A 21,022-nucleotide genomic window follows, 5' to 3' on the forward strand; every position below is an offset into this window, starting at 1 on the left:
TATGCTGGGGTCCTATTTCTATGAATCTATTGTTCACATTTATTGGTGTTCTTTGCATTTTGCATATGCTAGTTTGGTATTTTAACAAGCAAGGTTCATATACTGGGGAACTTCTGCCACACACCATTCCCTTATTAGTTCCTTCACATAGATTTAAATCATGGGTTCTGTTTCCTTTATCTACATATTTCCCATATATTTCTGGATACCAAAACTCGTCTTTAATTACTAGTGGCATAACCACTATTTTACACATCTCCATTACATCTGCTACCCGGTATGCTTCAAACCTTCCTACACACCACTTCTCCTCACATTCTATCTTATCCCCTTTTACTTGGAACCATACACCATCGTCAGTTAGACCTTTAAAATATTTCATCCAGGTATGATAATTTCCCAACTGTAGTTCAGTCCTGGCCCTATTTATTTGTATATGATAGGATAAGAGGTTAAAAGAGCACTGTGTGAAATTTACAAACTGTTGACTTTGATTCCACAGCTGGAGCTCTGCTCCTATAGTGTGATTTATTAACCCTCCCAAAAATTGTAATAGGGGTATTTCTTGCAGTTGGGTTTCAAAAGCGGTGGGTAACCATTTGCTTGTGATAGTTAAGCTGTCAGCTATGTGTCCCCCTGCATGCTTCCATCTGTTGTTCATTTCTTCTATTTCGACCGAGTTTAAAACTCCCATTCCTGTACCTGTTAATCCTAATAGAGTATCATACCATTCTCGCTTATACCTACACTCTGGTATTGGGGGAAAGGTGATATTGAATTTTATTTTTGTTTTCTGTTGTGATGTTGATACATTTATGCAAGTGTTTGGTACGGGTGTTAATATGGAAGATTCAATTATTGGCGTTACTTCTTCCTCCATTTGTATGTGAAATCCATAGGCCTCTGCACTCCAATACCACCCATCATTTCTCTCTTCCCTCCACCAAGAGGCACAGAGGAAAGTACTTGATTGATTAACGGTAATATCTGTCAGATTAAACATCCCTTCTGATATATTTTCTCCCCCTGCTTTATGGACTAATATTTGGTACATTTGTCCTACCACCCGTTCCCGTGCTTGTTTCCACGTCTGTGAAAGGGATATTTTATGGCACCTATGATTTTTACTGTTATTGAAAGGAAAGCGCATATTGTCATTCCACTGGAAAGTTATAGTTACTTCTGAGAGTGGGTCTGCCTGTATCCATGCAATACCAACATCTATATGAAATGGTCGCCTGTGTCCTTTAACAGTGTAATTACCTACATCATAATACTTATTCATCTCATATCCTGAATCATTTGCTACTTTAGGATCATCTATAATACCAGGAGTCCATGCATGTATTTGTAAAACAACAACTTTCAACAGAAAATATGTAAGTAGATATTTCATCATGTTGTTTTCTCGGGTTGCTTCTTGCAGTGTGATGCGTGTATCCAGGTAGGTTTTCCTTCCAGCTTTACTGAAGTGGCTGTGGTCAAGAGCACTTGATAAGGACCTTCAAACCTTGGCTCCAATGTCTTTCTGGTGTGTTTCTTTACATATACATAATCCCCTGGTAGCAGAGTATGTGTACCTGCTATTGAATTAGGGTCTGGAAGAGAAGAATACACACTTTTGTGGATCTTAGTTAGACGTTGTTGTAATTGTATTACATATGCAGTCAAACTATCACATTGCAATTGCATACTCTGTGGAAAGTATAGACCTAATCTAGGTGCACTACCAAAAAGTATCTCATATGGGGACAATCCTGTTTTTCCTGTCGGAGTGTACCTTATAGAGAATAAAGCCAAAGGCAGACATTCAGGCCATGGTTTGTTTAACTCTTGCATGGCTTTTTGTATTTTTAACTTTATTGTCCCATTTACTCTCTCCACTGATCCCGAACTCTGTGGGTGGTAAGGGGTATGAAAACTTTGTTGAACCCCTAACATGGTCATTACATTCTGCATGATTTCTCCTGTAAAGTGTGTTCCCCTATCTGATTCTATGGTTTCCGGAAGACCAAACCTAGGTATTAACTCAGTGATCAGTTTCTTGGCTGTGGCTTTAGCTGTAGCTGATTTTACTGGATAACTTTCAGGCCAACCTGAGAATAAATCGATACACACGAGGACAAACTCAAAGGGGCCGCTCTTGGGCATTTGTATGTAGTCAATCTGCAGTCTCTGGAAGGGGTATTGGGCCCGGACCTGGTGTTTCCGTGGGGTTTTTACTCTCTGTCCTGGGTTATTCAGGAGACAGATTTGGCAGGCTGCACAGTAGTTTCTCGCAGTACTACTGAATCCAGGGGCGAGCCATCCTTGGTTCACAATCCTATACATGGAATTGGAACTGACATGTGTGGGTAGGTGAACTGCCGCTGCCATTGCTGGGTACAGAGAGGCAGGCAGGCATATTTTGCCTCCTTCCCTCCATACATTGTCAAGGTCTGGGGCTGCTCCCATTCTGACCCACTTGTCTTTCTCGCTCTCTCCTGCTTGCTCCTGTAATTTACTCAGCTGCTGCCATGTTGGTTCTGGGATACTCACCTCTACCGCTGCTAAGGTCTCAGGGCTTCCTCCCCCTAGAGCTGCCTGTTTTGCAGTCAAATCTGCAAATGCATTTCCTTTTGCCTCAATTGTTTTTGCGCTCGTGTGTGCCGCTATCTTCATGATGGCCACTCGTTTAACCTTTTGAAGATTGTTCAGGACTCTCTTAATCCCTTCTCCATGTTTTACAGGTGTACCTGCTGCTGTCAGATAACCTCTAGCCTTCCATATATGGCCATAATCGTGCGCTACGCCATAAACGTAAGCGGAGTCAGTGTAAATATTCCCTTCTCGTCCTTTTAAGTATTATAGGGCTTGTTCTAAAGCTTTTAATTCTGCTTCTTGTGCTGACATGTGGGCTGGTAAGGGCTGTGCGTCAATCACCTGTGTATCAGTCACTACGGCATAACCTGTGTGATATTTACCCTTGTCATCAGCAAACCTACTGCCATCTATGTACAAAGTGTGCTCAGCGTTTAAAATTGGTGTGTCTGTAACATGTGGGAATCCCATTGTCTCCTGTTCCATGAGCTGAAAACAATCGTGTTCATCTACTTCTTTAAACAAAAGAGTGTCAGGTACCTCATTTCCTTTCTCACTAGTACTATTAGTACTATCATTCCCCCTTGCCAAATCTGGTGACTGAAGAGGCAAAAAGGTGGCCAAATTTAAGGTTGTACAGCGCTGAAAAGTGACATTTGGAGGTAAAAGTAAAGTACACTGTAACCTTAATTGCCTAGCCATGGAAATGTGTTTAGGCTGTACCTGAGACAAGATTGCATGTATGTCATGTGTGGTATGCACTACAACTGGATTGTCTAGAACAATCTCTGATGACTTATCTATGATAATTGACACTGCAGCTACCGCCCGTACACAGGACGGTGAACCTCTGGACACTGGATCTAGTGCTGCTGAAAAGTAAGCGACTGGTCTTTGTTTTCCATGTGCCTGTGTCAGAACACCTGTGGCGTGTCCAGTGATCTCAGCAACGTATAGATTTAATTTCTTAGTGTAATCAGGAATACCAATGGCCGGAGCAGAAATCAACAACTTTTTCAAAGTGATAAACGACTCATAAGCTACTTCTGTAAGCATATACGGTACAATTTTCAAACAATCGTATAATGGCTGCATCAAAGCGCTAGCATGTGGTATCCATTGTCTACAATATGACACAATACCTAAAAACATACGCAATTGTTTGAAATTCCGTGGGGGTAACATTCCCTTTATCACTTGAACCCTCTCCTCAGTGAGATGTCTTGTACCCTGTGATATACAATGTCCCAGAAAGATAACTTTTTCTTGACACATTTGTAATTTGTTCCTATTAACCTTGCAACCCTTTTCTGCTAGAAATCGCAACAAATTAAGGGTGGTATCCAAACAAGTTTCCTTGTCCGGGCAGCATAACAATAAATCATCCACATATTGTAACAATACACAGGAATCTGGTGGTACCCATTCTCCTAACACCGTTTGCAATGCTTGCGAATACAAGGTAGGTGAATGCGCCATACCCTGCGGTAGGCGTCTCTAGGTTAGTTGCCGATTTTTTATTGTAAATGCGAACCATGGTTGGCATTCTTCAGCAAGTGCGACAGAAAAGAAAGCATTCGCTAAATCTATAACCGTAAAGTAAATACTAGTTGAGGGTATTTGTGACAGTAACGTATGTGGATTGGGTACTAAAGGTGTCATTGGGGCTAGTATTTTGTTGATTGCTCTGAGGTCTTGGACCATCCTATACTTAACCGGACTACCGGCTATCGTTTTCTTTTTAACTGGGTACAAAGGAGTATTTGCCGGCGATTTTACTTCTTTTAAAACTCCACTTTTTAAGAAGGATTGGACCTGCATTTCAATGGCCGCCTCTTGGGGTGCACTGAGTGGATACTGTTTTTGTTGGGGTAGCACCACTCCTGGAATCAGCTGTAGGGTAACCGGAGGTATGGGCAAAAGTCCAACATCAGCTGGATGCTTTTCCCATAGTTCTTCCGGAAGGGTTGACAAGATCTGATCCAAATCTGGAGGTGGTGGACCGGACAGCTCCGATTCCTCCTCCAGGTATTGTATCAGGTTACACATCTCCATGTGTTCTTGATCATCCCTTATAGCTAAGGTGACAGTGCCATTGGGGTGATAGGTAATGTTAGCCCCTATTTTCTGTAAAATGTCAGCTCCTAGCAAATTAGTGGGGGCTCCTCTAGATACCAGAAAACGTGAAAGGAACATGTGGTTCCCTACTTTAACTTTTAAGGGTTTTGTGAGCGGGGCGTCTGCTAAAATGTCATCATATCCATTTATTAATAAAGTGTCAGGCGATTCTTGCTCAGGGAGTAGTTCAGAATCAGAAAGTAACGAACGTGAAGCGCCTGTATCAACTAGACAAGAGATTTTCTTATTACCAACCGTTATAGTAGTTTTAAGCATCTTAGTTTTGGATCTTTCTAAAACTGGGGCGAGTCATGCTCGTGGACCATCTCCCTGCCGCCTAACATCACCATTATTGTTGTCCCTGGGCCAGTTCCTCCTCTGATTAACTGGGTAATCAACACCCTCCTTTCCCTCATCTCTTATTCTCTTTCTGCAGTGGCGTCTGATGTGGCCAGTCTTGTTACAGTAATAACAAGTAAGGGGTTTGCGATAGGAGCCTCTGCTTGGTTCTTGGGAATCTACAACCGTACTGATTGCCGGATGTTTTCGACTTTTGTTTTCTGCTAAATCTGCTTCTATACCTTGTGCCTTTTGTAACAACGCCCCTCTATCCCTAATTGCCCTCCACTCAGGTGTGCAGGCTTTCAGTTTTTCACTTATCTGTGGAATTAATCCTTCCATAAACTGTCTGTTAAAGGTTCAGATCGTAAGTGGCAGTGCTAAATCCATTCCCTCGTCTGCCATCATACTTTCCATTGATAAGTAAAAGTCTGATACCGTCTGCCCTGGCAGTTGTTTCATGGGTGACGTGGATCCCCTCTCTTGCTGTTTTGCCTGACAAAAAGCGTTTAACAAAACAAGAAAAGGCTCCCTTGAGCCGATATGCCTGACATGTCCGTCTGCCAGATTGCCGTCTGCATCGGCTACTTCCACAGGTCTATGCGGACCTATCTCTGTCATAAACTGATTGAACATAGTCAAAGTCATTTTATGTCTACACAAATCTTCCCCGTCCTGCCAAGCCGCTCTATGTGTATTCATTAACTGGGTCACAAATCTACTGAAAGCAGCCGGCTTAGCTACTGGATCTGGGGCATTCTGAATTAGAGCCATGAGTGTGTCTGCCGACCATGGTTTCCAGGTATATATGGCCACATTGCGGTTAACCACGGTTGGCGCGTTGGGATGCAGTGGGTCCCCGTGTTGGGGATTTGGTAATGGTACCGTTCGTGTGGTGACGTGTACTGGGGCTAGAGGTTCTGGGTGAGGTTTTTGTGCTCCACAATGTACACATTCTTGTGCCCACTCGGGATTTTGTGATCCACAAATCTGGCAAACCCATCCTCTACCCTCAAGTACAAGATATAACCCTGACTTATGTGAATTTTTCTCTATATCAGTGTATGGGGGTGGGATGGTTGAAGTAATATTATTTAAGCTTTCAACATTTTTTGTTCTTCTATCTTTCATATCCCAACCATCACAATCTGGATTATACTTCCACCCCTCTTCTTTTGCTCTATTTGAAACCTTAATTAAGCATTGAACCTGACGCATCCATTGCTTCACTAACACCTCTCCTTGTCTGTCCCTTTTTATTTCACTCCATACATCCGGGTCTAAACCCGCTGCTCCTTTCACCTTAAATTTACGAAGGACATCCTTTAAGTCCTGCGCTTCATCTTCCCCACAGATGTTTTTAATTATCTGTGGCACTGTGTAATGTGCCACAATTCCCTGACAGGGTTTTGTGTTCCTCTGGCCCATTCTGACAGTCCAGCCTAGGTAGCGTGTGGGACACTTAGTGTACAATATAAAACACTTAACCAAGTTACACTAGTTCCTCGTTGCCTTTTCCTCCTAGGATGCCAGAATACTAAAAACCTCTCCTAAATGAGATTCTTGAAACCGAATTACTTTATATGCTAGTCAACTGACAAATAGTATGACCAGACTGACGACTACAACATATACAAGCATTCCTTGAAGTGACCAGGTATCTGACTAGATCTCCGGGCTTTATGGAGACCTCATTTCCCCCCCCGTATCTGGGGCCAGTCTTATACACTCTTATCCCTGCTTTATGGAGCAGACAGGGCTTACACTCTCAACCCGTCTATGGTTTATGAACTAAAGTGAATATCAAACTTAAGCGGCAGACCCCCAAAGTCCTCTTGCGAGGTAAGGGCGCATTCCACTGCTCATTGGGATGATATTCTTTCAATTCATACCAACCTAGGCAAGGCTCATTCACTTTCTCAACAAGACAGACAGACAACAAACAACAAATAATTCCAGCAATATAAACCACAATATGCAGTAATTCTAGACTCACCACTACAGAGGCTGGTGTTTTAAAACCAGGAGAACCATAACCGACAGAACGGATAGGCACAAATCAGGGGAGCACAGAATATAAGAAAAATAAAGCTTTTTCTTACCTGGCCAGGTTTTTGATCTGTGGTTCCCGGAATGCCTGTCCTTTTGTTCCGTCAGCGTAGCTCAGCCACCTCTTGTAGTATCATCGGTGTGTCCCTGCTATTTCGGGCGCCAAAAAATGTTAGGTCACAACTCTTAAATGAGTTGCTTTTAAGTTTATATTGCTTTGTCAAATCTTAGCCCTTAAAGAAATAGACACGGAGCCAGGAGTGTCTGTGTCTCATTCCACGAGCAGTGAGTGCCCCGCAGTGCGTTAACTGTCTTGTTTTATTTAATATATTTATAAGATTAGTTACATGACGAAAATATCAAAGTACAATTTAGATATCAGCTGATAAAAGCATTTTTTGACTAATAATGTCGTATCAGCAGCCAAAGGTTACAATAAAAGCGGTTTCATCGAGAATAATGTGTCAGCAGACAAAGGTTAGTTTCATAAGATACTGCAACGCAGGCATTTCATAACAGACTATATTTCATAACAGATTTTACATGTAGGCATTAGATTTAAGTAAGAACTCTGAATCAAATCCCTAACCCTATCAGTAAAAAAAAAAATTTTTTTTTTCCAAATTTTTTTTTTTTTTAGCCACATTTATGTATCCATGGGATGCAGACTTCAGACAGTCATTGCCACTAAAGGATTCTCAACAAAATATTAAAATGAACATTTTATTTATGATTATATTCATTTGTCCAATTACATTTAAGCCCCTGAAAATGGGGGGACTGTGTATAAAAATGATTGCAGTTCCTAAAATTTGTACTTTACATTTATGTTCAACCCCTTGAATTAAAGCTGAAAGTCTGCACTTCAAATTAATTTGAATTGTTTCGTTTAGATTTTTTTCTGGTGGCAAACAAAGCCAAAAGTATGAAAATTGTGCTGGTGTCCAAATATATATGGACCAAACGGTATATTTTCTGAATGCAGAGACTCTGGAGAATAAAATCGCGGTAGTTCCAATTTTTTTAAAGTCACATGAAGTTTGTGTAATGTTTTATCAAACACAAAATGTCAATTAAAAAATACAATAAAGTTCATTTTAGGGCAGCGGTCTCTAACCATTTTGGCACCAGGGAGTGGTTTTGCGGCAGCCAATTTTTCCAGGGATCGGGATGGGGGGAGGGGTCTGATTCACGGAATCAGTCCTCCCCCTTCCTTCACATCACAACCCCCCTTTATGGCGCAGTCCCTCCTTTAAAGCTCCATTCACACCTAGGCTATTTGGATTGCGGGCGGAATTCCAGAATCACGGCAAAACATGGAACGCATTTGCAAAGTCATTATTTTCTAATGGTGCCCAAAAAGGGCAATTTTGCCACGATTTTCGAGCGACAAATCACGCTATAATCGGCTAAAAATTGTGACCGCAAACATTCCTGGCTTTCTGCCAATATTTGGTACATGAGCTTCTCTTGGAGCGGAGGGAGGCCCATTCAAATGAATGGTGCCGCTCCAAAAACACTCAACAAAACAAAAGCTAAAAAAAAAAACTGAGCGGCTTCAGCTGTAAACACTCAACAAATCAAAAGCTAAAAAAAAACTGAGCGGCTTCAGCTGTCGCTGCAGATTACTCAGGTGTGAGTGGAGCCTAAAACAGTCCCACATTGTCCTCAGTTCCTCTTCATATCAGGGGAACCTGATATGAAGGGGATATAGATATAGACCCCCTTTACATTACAGTGCCCCTTTACAGTGAGGTCCCCTTTATATCACAGTCCCCCTTTACAGTGCAGCCCCCTTTACATTGTACTGCACTGTAAAGGGTGACTGTAATGTTTATAGTACCCTTTGCAGTGCAGTCCCCTTTATATAACTGTGGCCCTTTACATTACAGTGCCCCTAGCCATCACAGCCCCCCCCCATCACAGTGCCACTTATAGTTATGCACCCCCTTCCTCTCTTACATCACACTCCCCCCTTTCAATCTCTACCTCCCCTGCACAGTCCTACCTTTGGCAGGCAGGGGCAGTTATTGGCTTTTGTGTCCATCCCGCCCTGCCAATGTTGTCATCCTGTAGCAGGGCAGGGGGCGGGAGGAGCTTCAGATCTGGCAGGCGGGAACTGCCCAACTTATCATGTTAACAAGAGTGTGATTATCTGCTTGTTAATATGAAAACCCTCCCACTCTCTGTCCAGATTTGCAGCTCCTCATGCCGCCTGCTCCACTCATAGGATGACATAATTGTCAGTTAACCACGAATATTAACCCTAGACTTACTCCATGTAGGAGTAAGCCATTAAACTAGAAGTTCCCGGGGAAGGTGAATGACCTGCGAGACCTACCTCCATACGCCATAGCCTGACTACAAAATTATATTGTCCAGCCCTCTGGTCTCCACATTGCTGAATGGGACCAGGCCCAGTGTTTGGTATACACCAAATCTGAGATGACTACCATGGACTATGTATTCTATCAGCAAAAGTGTGAGGTGAGTGCCACTCTGGGACCCTCCTGGTTGACCTTGAAAGCTACTAAAAACCTAACTATCCTGGAGGAGGGAATCACCTGGATTATCTATCAAAGTTTTCAACCAAACAACAGATCAGGTTGGGGTGGTGGTGACATGAGGATCCACTATAACTGAGGTCGCTGAGTACTGGATATGGATGCTCTGCGGGAGCTGATTCTTTCTAGATGGCTCAGATAGCACAAGCTCAGTCGTATAATTTGGTCAAGGCTTATTAAATTCAACATCAGGAATGCAGATGGCAGTCTCAGAAGGTGGGAATAGTGCTGCTACCACCTTGCAATAGATTACAACTGTCACTGAAGCAAGAGATTGCATGCCCGTTAGCAGTGGGGGCTCATAGGAAACTGCAAGGAACCACCATCATGGTAAAAAAATAGTGCCACTTCAATTTTGGGTGCTGGTTGCCACCATCCCAGTATGTTAGACCCACAAGAACCTCTAATGGGACTCAGCAACCACATAGATAAATGTTTCTTAAAAAGATACAAAAACCAACATCTTTATTTGTACAGAGTAAAATATCCACCACATAGCCTGTGGCATATTGAAAAAAAAGATCTTCCATAAAAGTATCTAGATCACATGTTTTGCACTTAGCATTTTGTGGTACACCTAGTTGCAGTCCATTGCAAAAGATGTCATTTTCACAGTAAGTCTGTCTGGCAAAATCCAGTGCCTTTCGAACAATAACTATAACATATTCTTCATCAGGGAGGATAGTGCCACACTAAAGAAAAATAATATCATAATCAGAGAAAATATATTGTATTATGTGTCATGATTCATAAAATTATTCAACAAAATACAATGATAACAAATGATAACTTACACAATAAGTAAATGTGATCCGCCATCATGGTCAACTTCATGCCCGACAAGACTTGTAGGTGAGAGTAGAATGTTATGGTACAGATGGTAAACCAGGGGACAACACCTATCTAGATACCTTCTCAGCTTGTTACCTGTGTATACAGTCCCAAAGGAGTGTATTGAGACGTCCTGTCCTGGAGTAGAAGCAGCCTGTGCCTCCTTGAGGGCTGCCATGACTGCACTTGGAGGACTCTCAGTATTAACAATCGTTGAACCAATTTGCTTTGCCAGTATGAGAGTTCTCACTGCAACAACAGTGGTTTCTACACAAAATCCTAGAAAAGCAGGTATATTACTGCCCTAGATCATCCCATACGTACATACAGTCTCCATCTGAGAAAGATACCACAACATACCTCCTGCCCTATGTCAAGAAGTCAAAGACATGCTTTGCAACATGCTGCAAAGTGGGGTCTTACAAGAAAATCAGTGCCCCTGGGCTGCTCCCATAGTCCTAGTCAGGTAAAAAAATGGGAGCTTTTGTTTCTTTGTAGATTACTGGAAGTTGAATGCTTGCACTCACCGTGAGGTGTATCTCTTATGGCCTTAGGGCAGACCTGTTACTTCTCAAGGTTGAATTTAGTCATTGGACATTGTCAATGTCAGAGAGCTCACCTTGCTGGTCATGGGATTGGCCACCAGAGGGCATGCCTGTGAGCAAGCCGGCCTATTTAAGTTTGTCAGGCACTCTGTTCAGTGCTGCCTGATCATCAGCTTCCTGTGCCGTAGTTCCTGTTTCCTGTCTTGTCTTCCTGTTTACCTGATCTCCTGACGACCCGGATTGCCCTTGGATTCCCCTGTTTGCTGCCTCTACCTGACCTTGGCCTGTTTGACTCCGCTTCTGCCTGCTCTTATTGTACCTTGCTGCCAGTCTGTTGCCGAACCCAGCCTGTCTCCTGACCATCCTGTTCAGTCTCATCGCCTGTGTTCCAGCCTGCACCTGCTGTTCATAGACTGCTATTCCACCAGAATCTGGACTCTAGTTCACAGGCTCTCATACCACTCCGCACTCCTGTGCTTCCTGTTACCTTACCAGGGGCCGCGAGTCGGACGCGTAAGGGAGCCTACTCTCTGCCCAAGCGGGCTCACCGGTCTGGTAAGTAGGAGTCTGATAGTATCAGGCAGCCATGACCGAGTCCGGGCAGGGGGCCTCCCCTATGGACGAACTTTGCAGACACTTGGCAGGATTAACCCAAGCAGTCAAAAGTTTACAGGATGGCTATACCCGACTAGAGGAACGTGTTCAGGCCCTGTCTGCACCTACCAATCCTCAGGGGACTTCGTCTGCAACCGGGGCACCCTCCGTAGTCATGCTCCCTCCAGAGCCCAAAGTACCTATACCGGAGAGATTTTTTGGAGACCGTAGTAAATACCGTGCATTCCGGAATGCATGTAGTCTCTATTTTGCTCTGCAGCCTCGGACCTTCTCCCTAGAAGCCACCAAAGTGGGCTTTGTTATTTCCCTGTTGTCCGGTGAGCCTCAAACCTGGGCCCATCACCTTCTGGAACAAAAGTCAGATGCCCTGGAAAGTCTGGACGCCTTCTTCTTGGCGATGTCTCAACTTTATGAGGATCCTCAACTAACCGCTTCTGCTGAAGCTTCCCTGCACTCCCTTCGGCAAGGCCGCAGGGCAGCGGAGGACTATGCTGTTGAATTTAGGCGCTGGAGTTCCGATACGGCATGGAATGATGCGGCTCTGCGTCATCAGTTTAGAATGGGTTTGTCCGATCCACTCAAGGACGAGTTAGCACGGGTTGGGATACCTCAGACCCTGGAAGAATTAATTAACCTCTCAATCCAAATTGACCGTCGTCTGAGAGAACGACGCACCGAAAGATCGACCAGTGCCTATCGACCCACTTGGATGCTTCCACAGGTTCCCAGTCCTCCTAGTAGGCCTTTGGCTCCTCCAACCTCTCCAGTTTTCGACACGTCAGAGCCTATGCAGCTTGGTCTGCTCCGTCCTTCCTTGACTCCTGAAGAGAAGTTACGAAGACGTAACCTTAACCTATGCCTCTACTGTGGGGAACCTGGGCACTACGCCAGCGTCTGCCCCAACAAGACGCGTAAGTGTCGTTCTTATGCTCGTATATGTGCTACTATCATGCCAAAACCTAGTACTCACCTTACCATCTCTGTCACTTTGCAGCTTCCCGGAAAGGCTATCCAAGTTCCAGTCATCGTTGATTCCGGAGCATGCAGCTGCTTCATGGACCAGGCCTTTGCAGCTCAGCATGATATCCCACCCCGACTCAAGACCCAGAGCCTGGCTGTCCACCTTGCAGACGGTTCCGCCCTCCGTTCCGGTCCTGTCATTCAACAGACTATCCCTATAATAGCTACTATAAACTCTCAACACCAGGAATTCCTCCGTTTAGATGTCATTTCCTCTCCCCTGTTCCCTGTCATCCTGGGCATGCCGTGGTTGCTGGGCCATAACCCCCATATCAACTGGGTTTCTGGGAAAGTGGAGTTTCTCTCTGATTATTGCCAACAACATTGCCTGCCAAGAATGGCCCATGAGATACCTCAACTCCTCGGCCTACACCCTGAAACCAACTCACACCAAGCCATCCCAGAACTCTACCGAGATTTCTCTGATGTATTCAGCAAGAAAGGTGCTGAGACTCTACCGCTACACAGGCCCTATGATTGCCCTATAGAGCTGCTACCTGGAACTGAAGTACCCTTCGGTAGGATCTTTCCATTGACTGAGCAGGAATTGGATACACTAAAACAATACCTTGATGAGAATTTAAAGAAAAAGTTCATCCGCCCGTCCACATCTCCGGCCGGCGCAGGCATATTCTTTGTGGAAAAAAAAGATCATTCCCTTCGGCCATGTATCGACTACCGGGAATTAAATCGGATAACGATCAAGAATCGCTACCCCTTACCCCTGGTGCCTGAATTATTCCAGAGGCTAGGAACGGCAACTGTCTTCACAAAACTGGATCTTTGCGGAGCCTATAATTTAATCCGTATCCGGGAGGGGGACGAGTGGAAAACCACTTTTCGCACTCGTTTTGGGCATTTCGAGTATTGCGTTATGCCCTTCGGTCTATGCAATGCCCCAGCCACATTCCAACATTTTGTGAACGACATCTTCCGGGAATTTTTGGATCTCTACGTCATCGTCTACCTCGATGACATTCTCATTTTCTCATCATCACTGACTGATCATCGCAGGCACGTCCGGAATGTCCTCGCCCGGCTCAGGCAACACGGGCTGTATGCTAAACTCGATAAATGTGAATTTGAACTCCAATGCATCCAATTCCTGGGGCTCATCATTTCAGTGGAAGGTATTAAAATGGACCCTCAAAAGGTGTCCGCCATCCTGGACTGGCCCGCACCTACGGACAAGAAGGGGGTCCAACGCTTCGTTGGATTTTCCAATTTCTATAGGCAAATTCATCAGAGACTTTTCCAAGATCATCGCCCCCATTACTGAATTAACAAGACAGGGAACCCGATTCTGCTGGACCCCCAGGGCTCAATTGGCCTTTGAAAAATTAAAAGGATTATTCACGTTGGCCTCCATCCTCAAACACCCTAACTCTGCCTTGCCATTCGTGTTGGAGGTTGACGCCTCAGAGGTCGCAGTAGGAGCTGTACTCTCCCAACGTCAGGGCCCCAAGGCCCTTCTGTTTCCAATAGCTTTTTTTTCTCGCAAATTATCAGTGTCTGAAAGAAACTACGATGTAGGAGACCGGGAGCTTCTGGCCATCAAGACGGCTCTGGAGGAGTGGCGCTATCTTTTGGAGGGTGCTGTACATCCTATTCTAATCTACACGGACCACAAGAACTTGGAGTATTTGAGATCTGCCAAGAGACTAAAACCGAAACGCTCTCTCACGAATGTTCCATGACTCCAAAGAAACCGTCCCTCCGGACACTATCCTGCCTGCAGGAAATTTTTTATTACTAATCTATTAATCTCCAGAATAAGGCAAGCTTCCACAACTATACCCCAACCCACTGGGACCAGCCTAAGAGATGGTTTACTCTGGCATAAGGAGAAGATCATGGTTCCTGAGAGCCTTAGGGTACCAGTACTAGAGCTTTGCCATGACCACAAGTTGGCTGGGCACTTCGGGGCTCAGAAGACAACCGAACTGGTGCAGCGCACCTTTTGGTGGCCACAGTTGGCCGAGGACTGTAGGAATTACTTCAGTTCCTGCCACACATGTGCCCGAAGCAAGAATATTCGGACGAAGGCCTGGGGCTTACTGAAACCCTTGCCCATCCCTGACAGACCTTGGAAAATGATCGCGATGGATTTAATTGTGGAACTGCCCCCATCTGAAGGCTTCTCCACCATCTTTGTCATAATTGATAGATTGTCAAAAATGGCTCACTTCTTGCCCATGAAAGGCACACCCTCAGCCTAGGAAACGGCGAAGATCTTCATTAAAGAAATTGTGAGATTACATGGGGTTCCCTCTAATATCGTCTCGGACCGGGGTGTCCAATTCACCTCCAGGTTCTGGAAGGCATTGTGTGGTTCCCTCGAAATTGAGTTAGCGTTCTCTTCAGCCAATCACCCTCAGACAAATGGCCAGACGGAGAGAACCAACCAAACCTTGGAGCAATACCTCCGTTGTTTCTCGGCCTTTTCCCAGGATGACTGGGTTTCTCTGCTACCAGTTGCGGAGTTTTCATACAATAACTCCCTGCACTCAGCCATCAACCAGACGCCATTTTTTGCCAATTATGGATTTCATCCCTCCTTTCTACCCAGCTCAATACCTGAATGCTCCCTCCCGGCAGTGACCGAGACATTGGAATTCTTCTCTACCAACAACAAACTTCTGCAGGAAACAATGGCCCAATCCCAGGCTTCTTATAAAAAAACGTTCGACAAGAAGAGGCGCGGGGAGCTTATCCTGGAACCTGGCAATCAAGTATGGCTGTCCACAACTAACTTAAAAATGGCTTGCCCTTCTAGGAAACTAGGGCCTAAATTCATGGGACCCTTCACGGTGAGAAGAAAAATAAACAACGTAGCGTACGAGCTCAGTCTGCCGGACTCCTTCAAAATACACCCGGTTTTCCATGTGTCCTTACTGAAACCGGTCGCTCCTGATCCTTTCCCCAACCGTAGTACCAGTCCTCCTGAGCCTGTTATGATCAATAACGAGGAGGAGTTTGAAATCGAGGCTATCCTGGACTGTAGGAAAAGGCGCAATCAAATACAGTATCTTATTAAATGGAAGGGGTATGGTCCGGAGGACAATTCCTGGGAACCAGAAAACAATTTACATGCCCCGGAACTTTTACAGACTTTCAGAAATGTTCATGCCTCCAAGTTGGCCCGGCTGGGCATCCGGAGGCTGCCCTTAGGGAGGGGGCACTGTCAGAGAGCTCACCTTGCTGGTCATGGGATTGGCCACCAGAGGGCGTGCCTGTGAGCAAGCCGGCCTATTTAAGTTTGTCAGGCACTCTGTTCAGTGCTGCCTGATCATCAGCTTCCTGTGCCGTAGTTCCTGTTTCCTGTCTTGTCTTCCTGTTTACCTGTTCTCCTGACGACCCGGATTGCCCTTGGATTAACCTGTTTGCTGCCTCTACCTGACCTTGGCCTGTTTGACTCCGCTTCTGCCTGCTCTTATTGTACCTTGCTGCCAGTCTGTTGCCGAACCCAGCCTGTCTCCTGACCATCCTGTTCAGTCTCATCGCCTGTGTTCCAGCCTGCACCTGCTGTTCATAGACTGCTATTCCACCAGCATCTGGACTCTAGTTCACAGGCTCTCATACCACTCCGCACTCCTGTGCTTCCTGTTACCTTACCAGGGGCCGCGAGTCGGACGCGTAAGGGAGCCTACTCTCTGCCCAAGCGGACTCACCGGTCTGGTAAGTAGGAGTCTGATAGTCAAGTGCCTGTAAAGCTGGGTACCCACGTTCAGTTTTACGAAAGTCGGCTGGTTCCTGCTGAACTGACTGAGTTTTGGCAGGTATGTACCAGACTAAAGAGGGGAGGATCATGAAAAGACTGCTTTTATTACTCCTCCAGAATTGTACACGTTTAATTGGATGCTTTTCAGCCTCACAAATGCCCCCAGTACCTTTCAGAGACTCATAGGGAACATTGCTTGGCAGATGTCAATTCCAAATTGTTCTCATTTATCTAGATGACATTATCATTTTCTCAAAAACTTTTTAAGATCTTATTCTCTATCTTGATCAAACCCTTACTCAGTATGGACTAAAATCGAAGCCAAGAAAATATCATATCTTTGAAAAGCTGAATACAGTACTTGGGCCATATGGTAGAGGCTGTCTCCTGATCCAGCTAAGATACAGGCAGTGCAAAGCTAGCCAGTTCCTAAGACTGTGACTACATTCTTACTTGGGGCTGGTACTATAGGTTACTACTGATGCTTCATTCCTAAATCCGCTTAGATCGCAGCTCCTCTTACCCAGCTGCTGTGTGGAATATTTTACCAGATCATGATTCCTCAGTCATGCCATGGAAGTTTGCCTCCAAGGAAAACCTTGCCTGCAAATTACCTTAGTACACCTTGGTGTGGACCGCACAGAGGTTCATGTTAGGCGGTATTTCTGCTGACCAAGGTTGATAGATTGGGTGCAAAGGGCTTGTCCGGAATGTCAGAACTGTGCCTCGCATGCCTGCTGAACAAACCACCACTTTAGTGGTTTCCACTGCTGAGCCATTTAAACTCCTAACCATGGACTTTTTAAAAGTAACTAAAACATCCTCTGGGTTCCATTATGCTCTGGTCCACTACTCTAAGCTTGCTATAGTGGCTCTTACCTGTAATCAAACAGTAGTCACGACACCTAAATTATTCTGGTCCCACATTGTACACCCTATGGATATCCAAAACTAATCTTGTCCCCACTTGTTAGGGAGAGTGTATTGCATAGGGAGATGTTCCTATGGACTAGGGTCAGTGCAGGGACAACGGCTGTGCAGAAGGAGCATTCCAGTATTCAGATTAGTAAAGTGGGGTTCCCCCTGGGTCCCACACCAAGATGTCAGCCGTCTAGGTGTGGGACCTTATAAATTAGGGTGCCTGTGCCATTTGTGCAAGCCTGGAGGGAGCAGTAGGTCAGGGACAGAGACCACTTGTTAGGTAGAGGTTCCTGTGGTGTAGGATCAGTGCAGGGCCAATGCCTATGCAGAAGGAACGAACATTCCAGTATTGAGAGTAGTGAAGTGGGGCTCCTCCCAGCAGCATCCTTTGGCAACAAGCCTGGTGAGACTGTACAGCTATTATAATGTGATACTATACAAATATTCACTGCTCTTTTGCCTGTATGTCATAGCCTATAGAAACTGTTTTATTTCGGGGTTTTTGGGCACCACTTCCTAACCTGGTTCTCCTCCATAACGACCTACATACCTACATCAAATATGTAGGCTGTAAATCAGCGATGATTGATATTAGCAGAGGCACTAGGCAGGGATTCCCCTCTCCCCGCTGTAATTTGCCTTACTTATAGAGCCTTTAGCACGACTGATCAGATCAGACCCTGATGTCAAGGGGATAGAACTGGGTGGTCATCACAATAAGCTGTGTTTTTTTGCAGATGACATCCTCGTTTTCATGGCACATCCCCAGACCTCCGCCCCAAATTTGTTAGTTATATTGGATAACTTTTCCCAGATCTCTGGACTACGTGTCAACCCCAAGAAATCTAATGCACTCAACATTTCCCTATCACAATTAGAGCTCCAACAGGCCAGGTCCTCTCTGCCATTCAATTGGGTGACTCATCAACTCCCTTACTTGGGGATGCAACATACAGCCTCCTTATCCGACCTCTTTACAGCGAACTACTTACCTTTATTGAAACAGGTGACTAATCTCATGACACAATGGTCCTCCCTTCTGTTATCCTGGCTAGGTAGGGTCAATGCCACGAAAATGACATTTCTGCCTAAATTTCTCTATCTGTTCATAGTTCTCTCCATCCCATTACCATCCTACTTCTTACGCCTAACGCAACGAAGAGTAATGTCCTACATACTGTATGGGGGCCACCAAGCCTCGTATACCAAAATCTACCTTTTTTCTCCACAAACTAAGTGGGGGCTTAGGCATTCCCAATTTATCATCTTACTACTATGCTGCACAGCTTGCCCAATTTCCCAAGTATCACACAACAGATGAAACGCCACTATGGGTTGCTATTGAATCAGTTGACTGTGACCCCATTTCGGTATCGAACATGCTTTGGTTACAACCTAAAGATAGAGCTTGCATCTCCAATCCTGTTACTAGGCATTCCCTGACCATCTGGGACAAATTCAGGGATGCTCGCAATCTCCAATCCCCTCATAATCTTCTCCTATCCTTTCTCAGAAACCCAGCTTTCTACCCAGCTTGGGAGTCTCCGACTGCATTCGCGGCATGGTCTACGGCAAATCTATTTAGACTCTACCAACTAACCTCACATAACACAATGCTGACTTTTCCTACCTATGCAAGACCTTCCGACTACCTAGATCGGAACTCTTCCGTTGTCTGCAAATTAAAATTTCCTATACCCCATTCCTTTAGAGCTGGCTCTCCACTGAACCAGCTGACCCAATTCGAATGCATCCGCAAAAGTGACCCACACACCAGAAGACTAATATCGACCCTATATCAACACTTGACTAATATCCCCGACAGCGCACCACCTTCCTATACCATTAAATGGGCACAAGACATGGAGCGCACGTTCGAGATTGCAGACTGGTCTGCTATATATCCTCCTCACCTAATTGCTCGGCAATTGAAACTAACTTCAAAGTCCTAGCCTGTTGGTACCTCGTTCCTGAGAGAATTGCAAAATATATCCCATCGTATCCAGCAAACTGTTCCCAAGGCTGCTCGGCCCCAGGCACCCTTATACACATATGGTGGCAATGTCTGGTGGCCCAAGACTTCTGGAAAATAATCTTCTCTATGGCATCCAAAGCCTAATGCACGACTGGACTTTCCGGCAGAAAAGGTCAGACAGAATCATTCCATCGAACATTCCAATCGTGTGTGGGCTTCATTGGACTTTCTCTTTCGAAAATTCTGATGGACCTAGAAATAGAACAAGTTGTAGATCTTTCCAATGGAATCAATTCCTATCAGGAAAACCGTTAGTCTGTATGCTATTCCGACGGACCAAAAACGACGCAAGGGCAGCTATTGGCTACTGGCTATTGAACTTCCTTTTTCTAGTCCCGTCGTACATCATCGCGTTCTAAACGATCGGACTTTGGTGTGATCGCATGTAGGCAAGTCCGTTTCAGGGGAACTCCGTCGGAATTCCGTCGAAAAAACTGCCAGAGTTCATTCCGATGGAAAAAACGGTCGTGTGTACGCGGCATTAGAGACTAATATCCCTCCTGTCCTTTTAAACCTGAAACCAGCAGAGCTTACTCATAATCAATTCCGATTACTAATCCAACTTACCAATATAGCTAAACAAACTATAGCCAAAGCATGGAAATCGCAGACCTTGGTTGCGGCTGAAGCAAAACACAGGATGAATAGGGCCCTTATCTTCGCTAAAATGACTGCCATCAAAACTGATAAAGTGAAGAAATTCGGAAAAATATGGCAACCCTGGGTTAAGCATTACTAGCATTACCTTCCCCCAGACTTCGATGAGTCATTACTAATGTCTTGGTAATTCATTAAATTATATTCTTTCGATTCTTTACCTACTTTGAGGGCTTCCTGATGAGGGGCCGTACCACCGTGTTGGGACCCCCCCCCCCCAATCCTGCTGTTTATTTCAATGGGATATCCCCTTTATTGCAAAGCTACCCACAATGAGGTTGGAAATATAGCAATTAATCCTACGTGGATGATCATTACTTTTAAGCCTGTAACTGATATGTAACGATAGACTGTAGTACCTGTAGTATGGTTCCCTTCCTACCCATTATATCCCTACCCCAGGTGCCACACTTCCACCCTAGGACTTGTCCTATACTGTGACTTGTCGGATGTGCCCCATCTGTCCACAGTTTTTTCCCATTAGGGGTGGACGGGTGGAATGAAGATACATTCGGCATTCCTTAGGGACCAGCATATCAGATCTTCTCGAGTCCCTTTCTCTCCTATATCCCCTTTAAAATCCAAATATAGTCATACCATGTTGTTTGCTTCACTCAAATCCAAATGATTTGTACATGATCCTAATATCATTACTGCTCACATGGTACTTATCGCATTGAAAGTTTTTAAGCTTATTGTCATATTCATGAAACTTCTATAAAATCTTTTATGCTGCGTACACACAATCAGACTTTCCGTCAGAATAGACTCCGACGGTCTTTCCGACGGAGTTCCGACGGAGTTCCACTGAAACGGACTTGCCTACCCACGATCACACCAAAGTCCGATCATTTAGAACACGATGGCGTATGACGGGACTAGAAAAAGGAAGTTCAATAGCCAGTAGCCAATAGCTGCCCTTGCGTCGTTTTTGGTCCGTTGGAATAGCATACAGACAAGCGGTTTTCCTGACAGGAACTGATTCCGTCTGAAAAATTTGAAACATGTTCTATTTCTAGGTCCATCA

Source organism: Aquarana catesbeiana, linkage group LG01 (assembly GCF_042186555.1).
Source record: "Aquarana catesbeiana isolate 2022-GZ linkage group LG01, ASM4218655v1, whole genome shotgun sequence".
Classification (NCBI taxonomy): domain Eukaryota; kingdom Metazoa; phylum Chordata; class Amphibia; order Anura; family Ranidae; genus Aquarana; species Aquarana catesbeiana.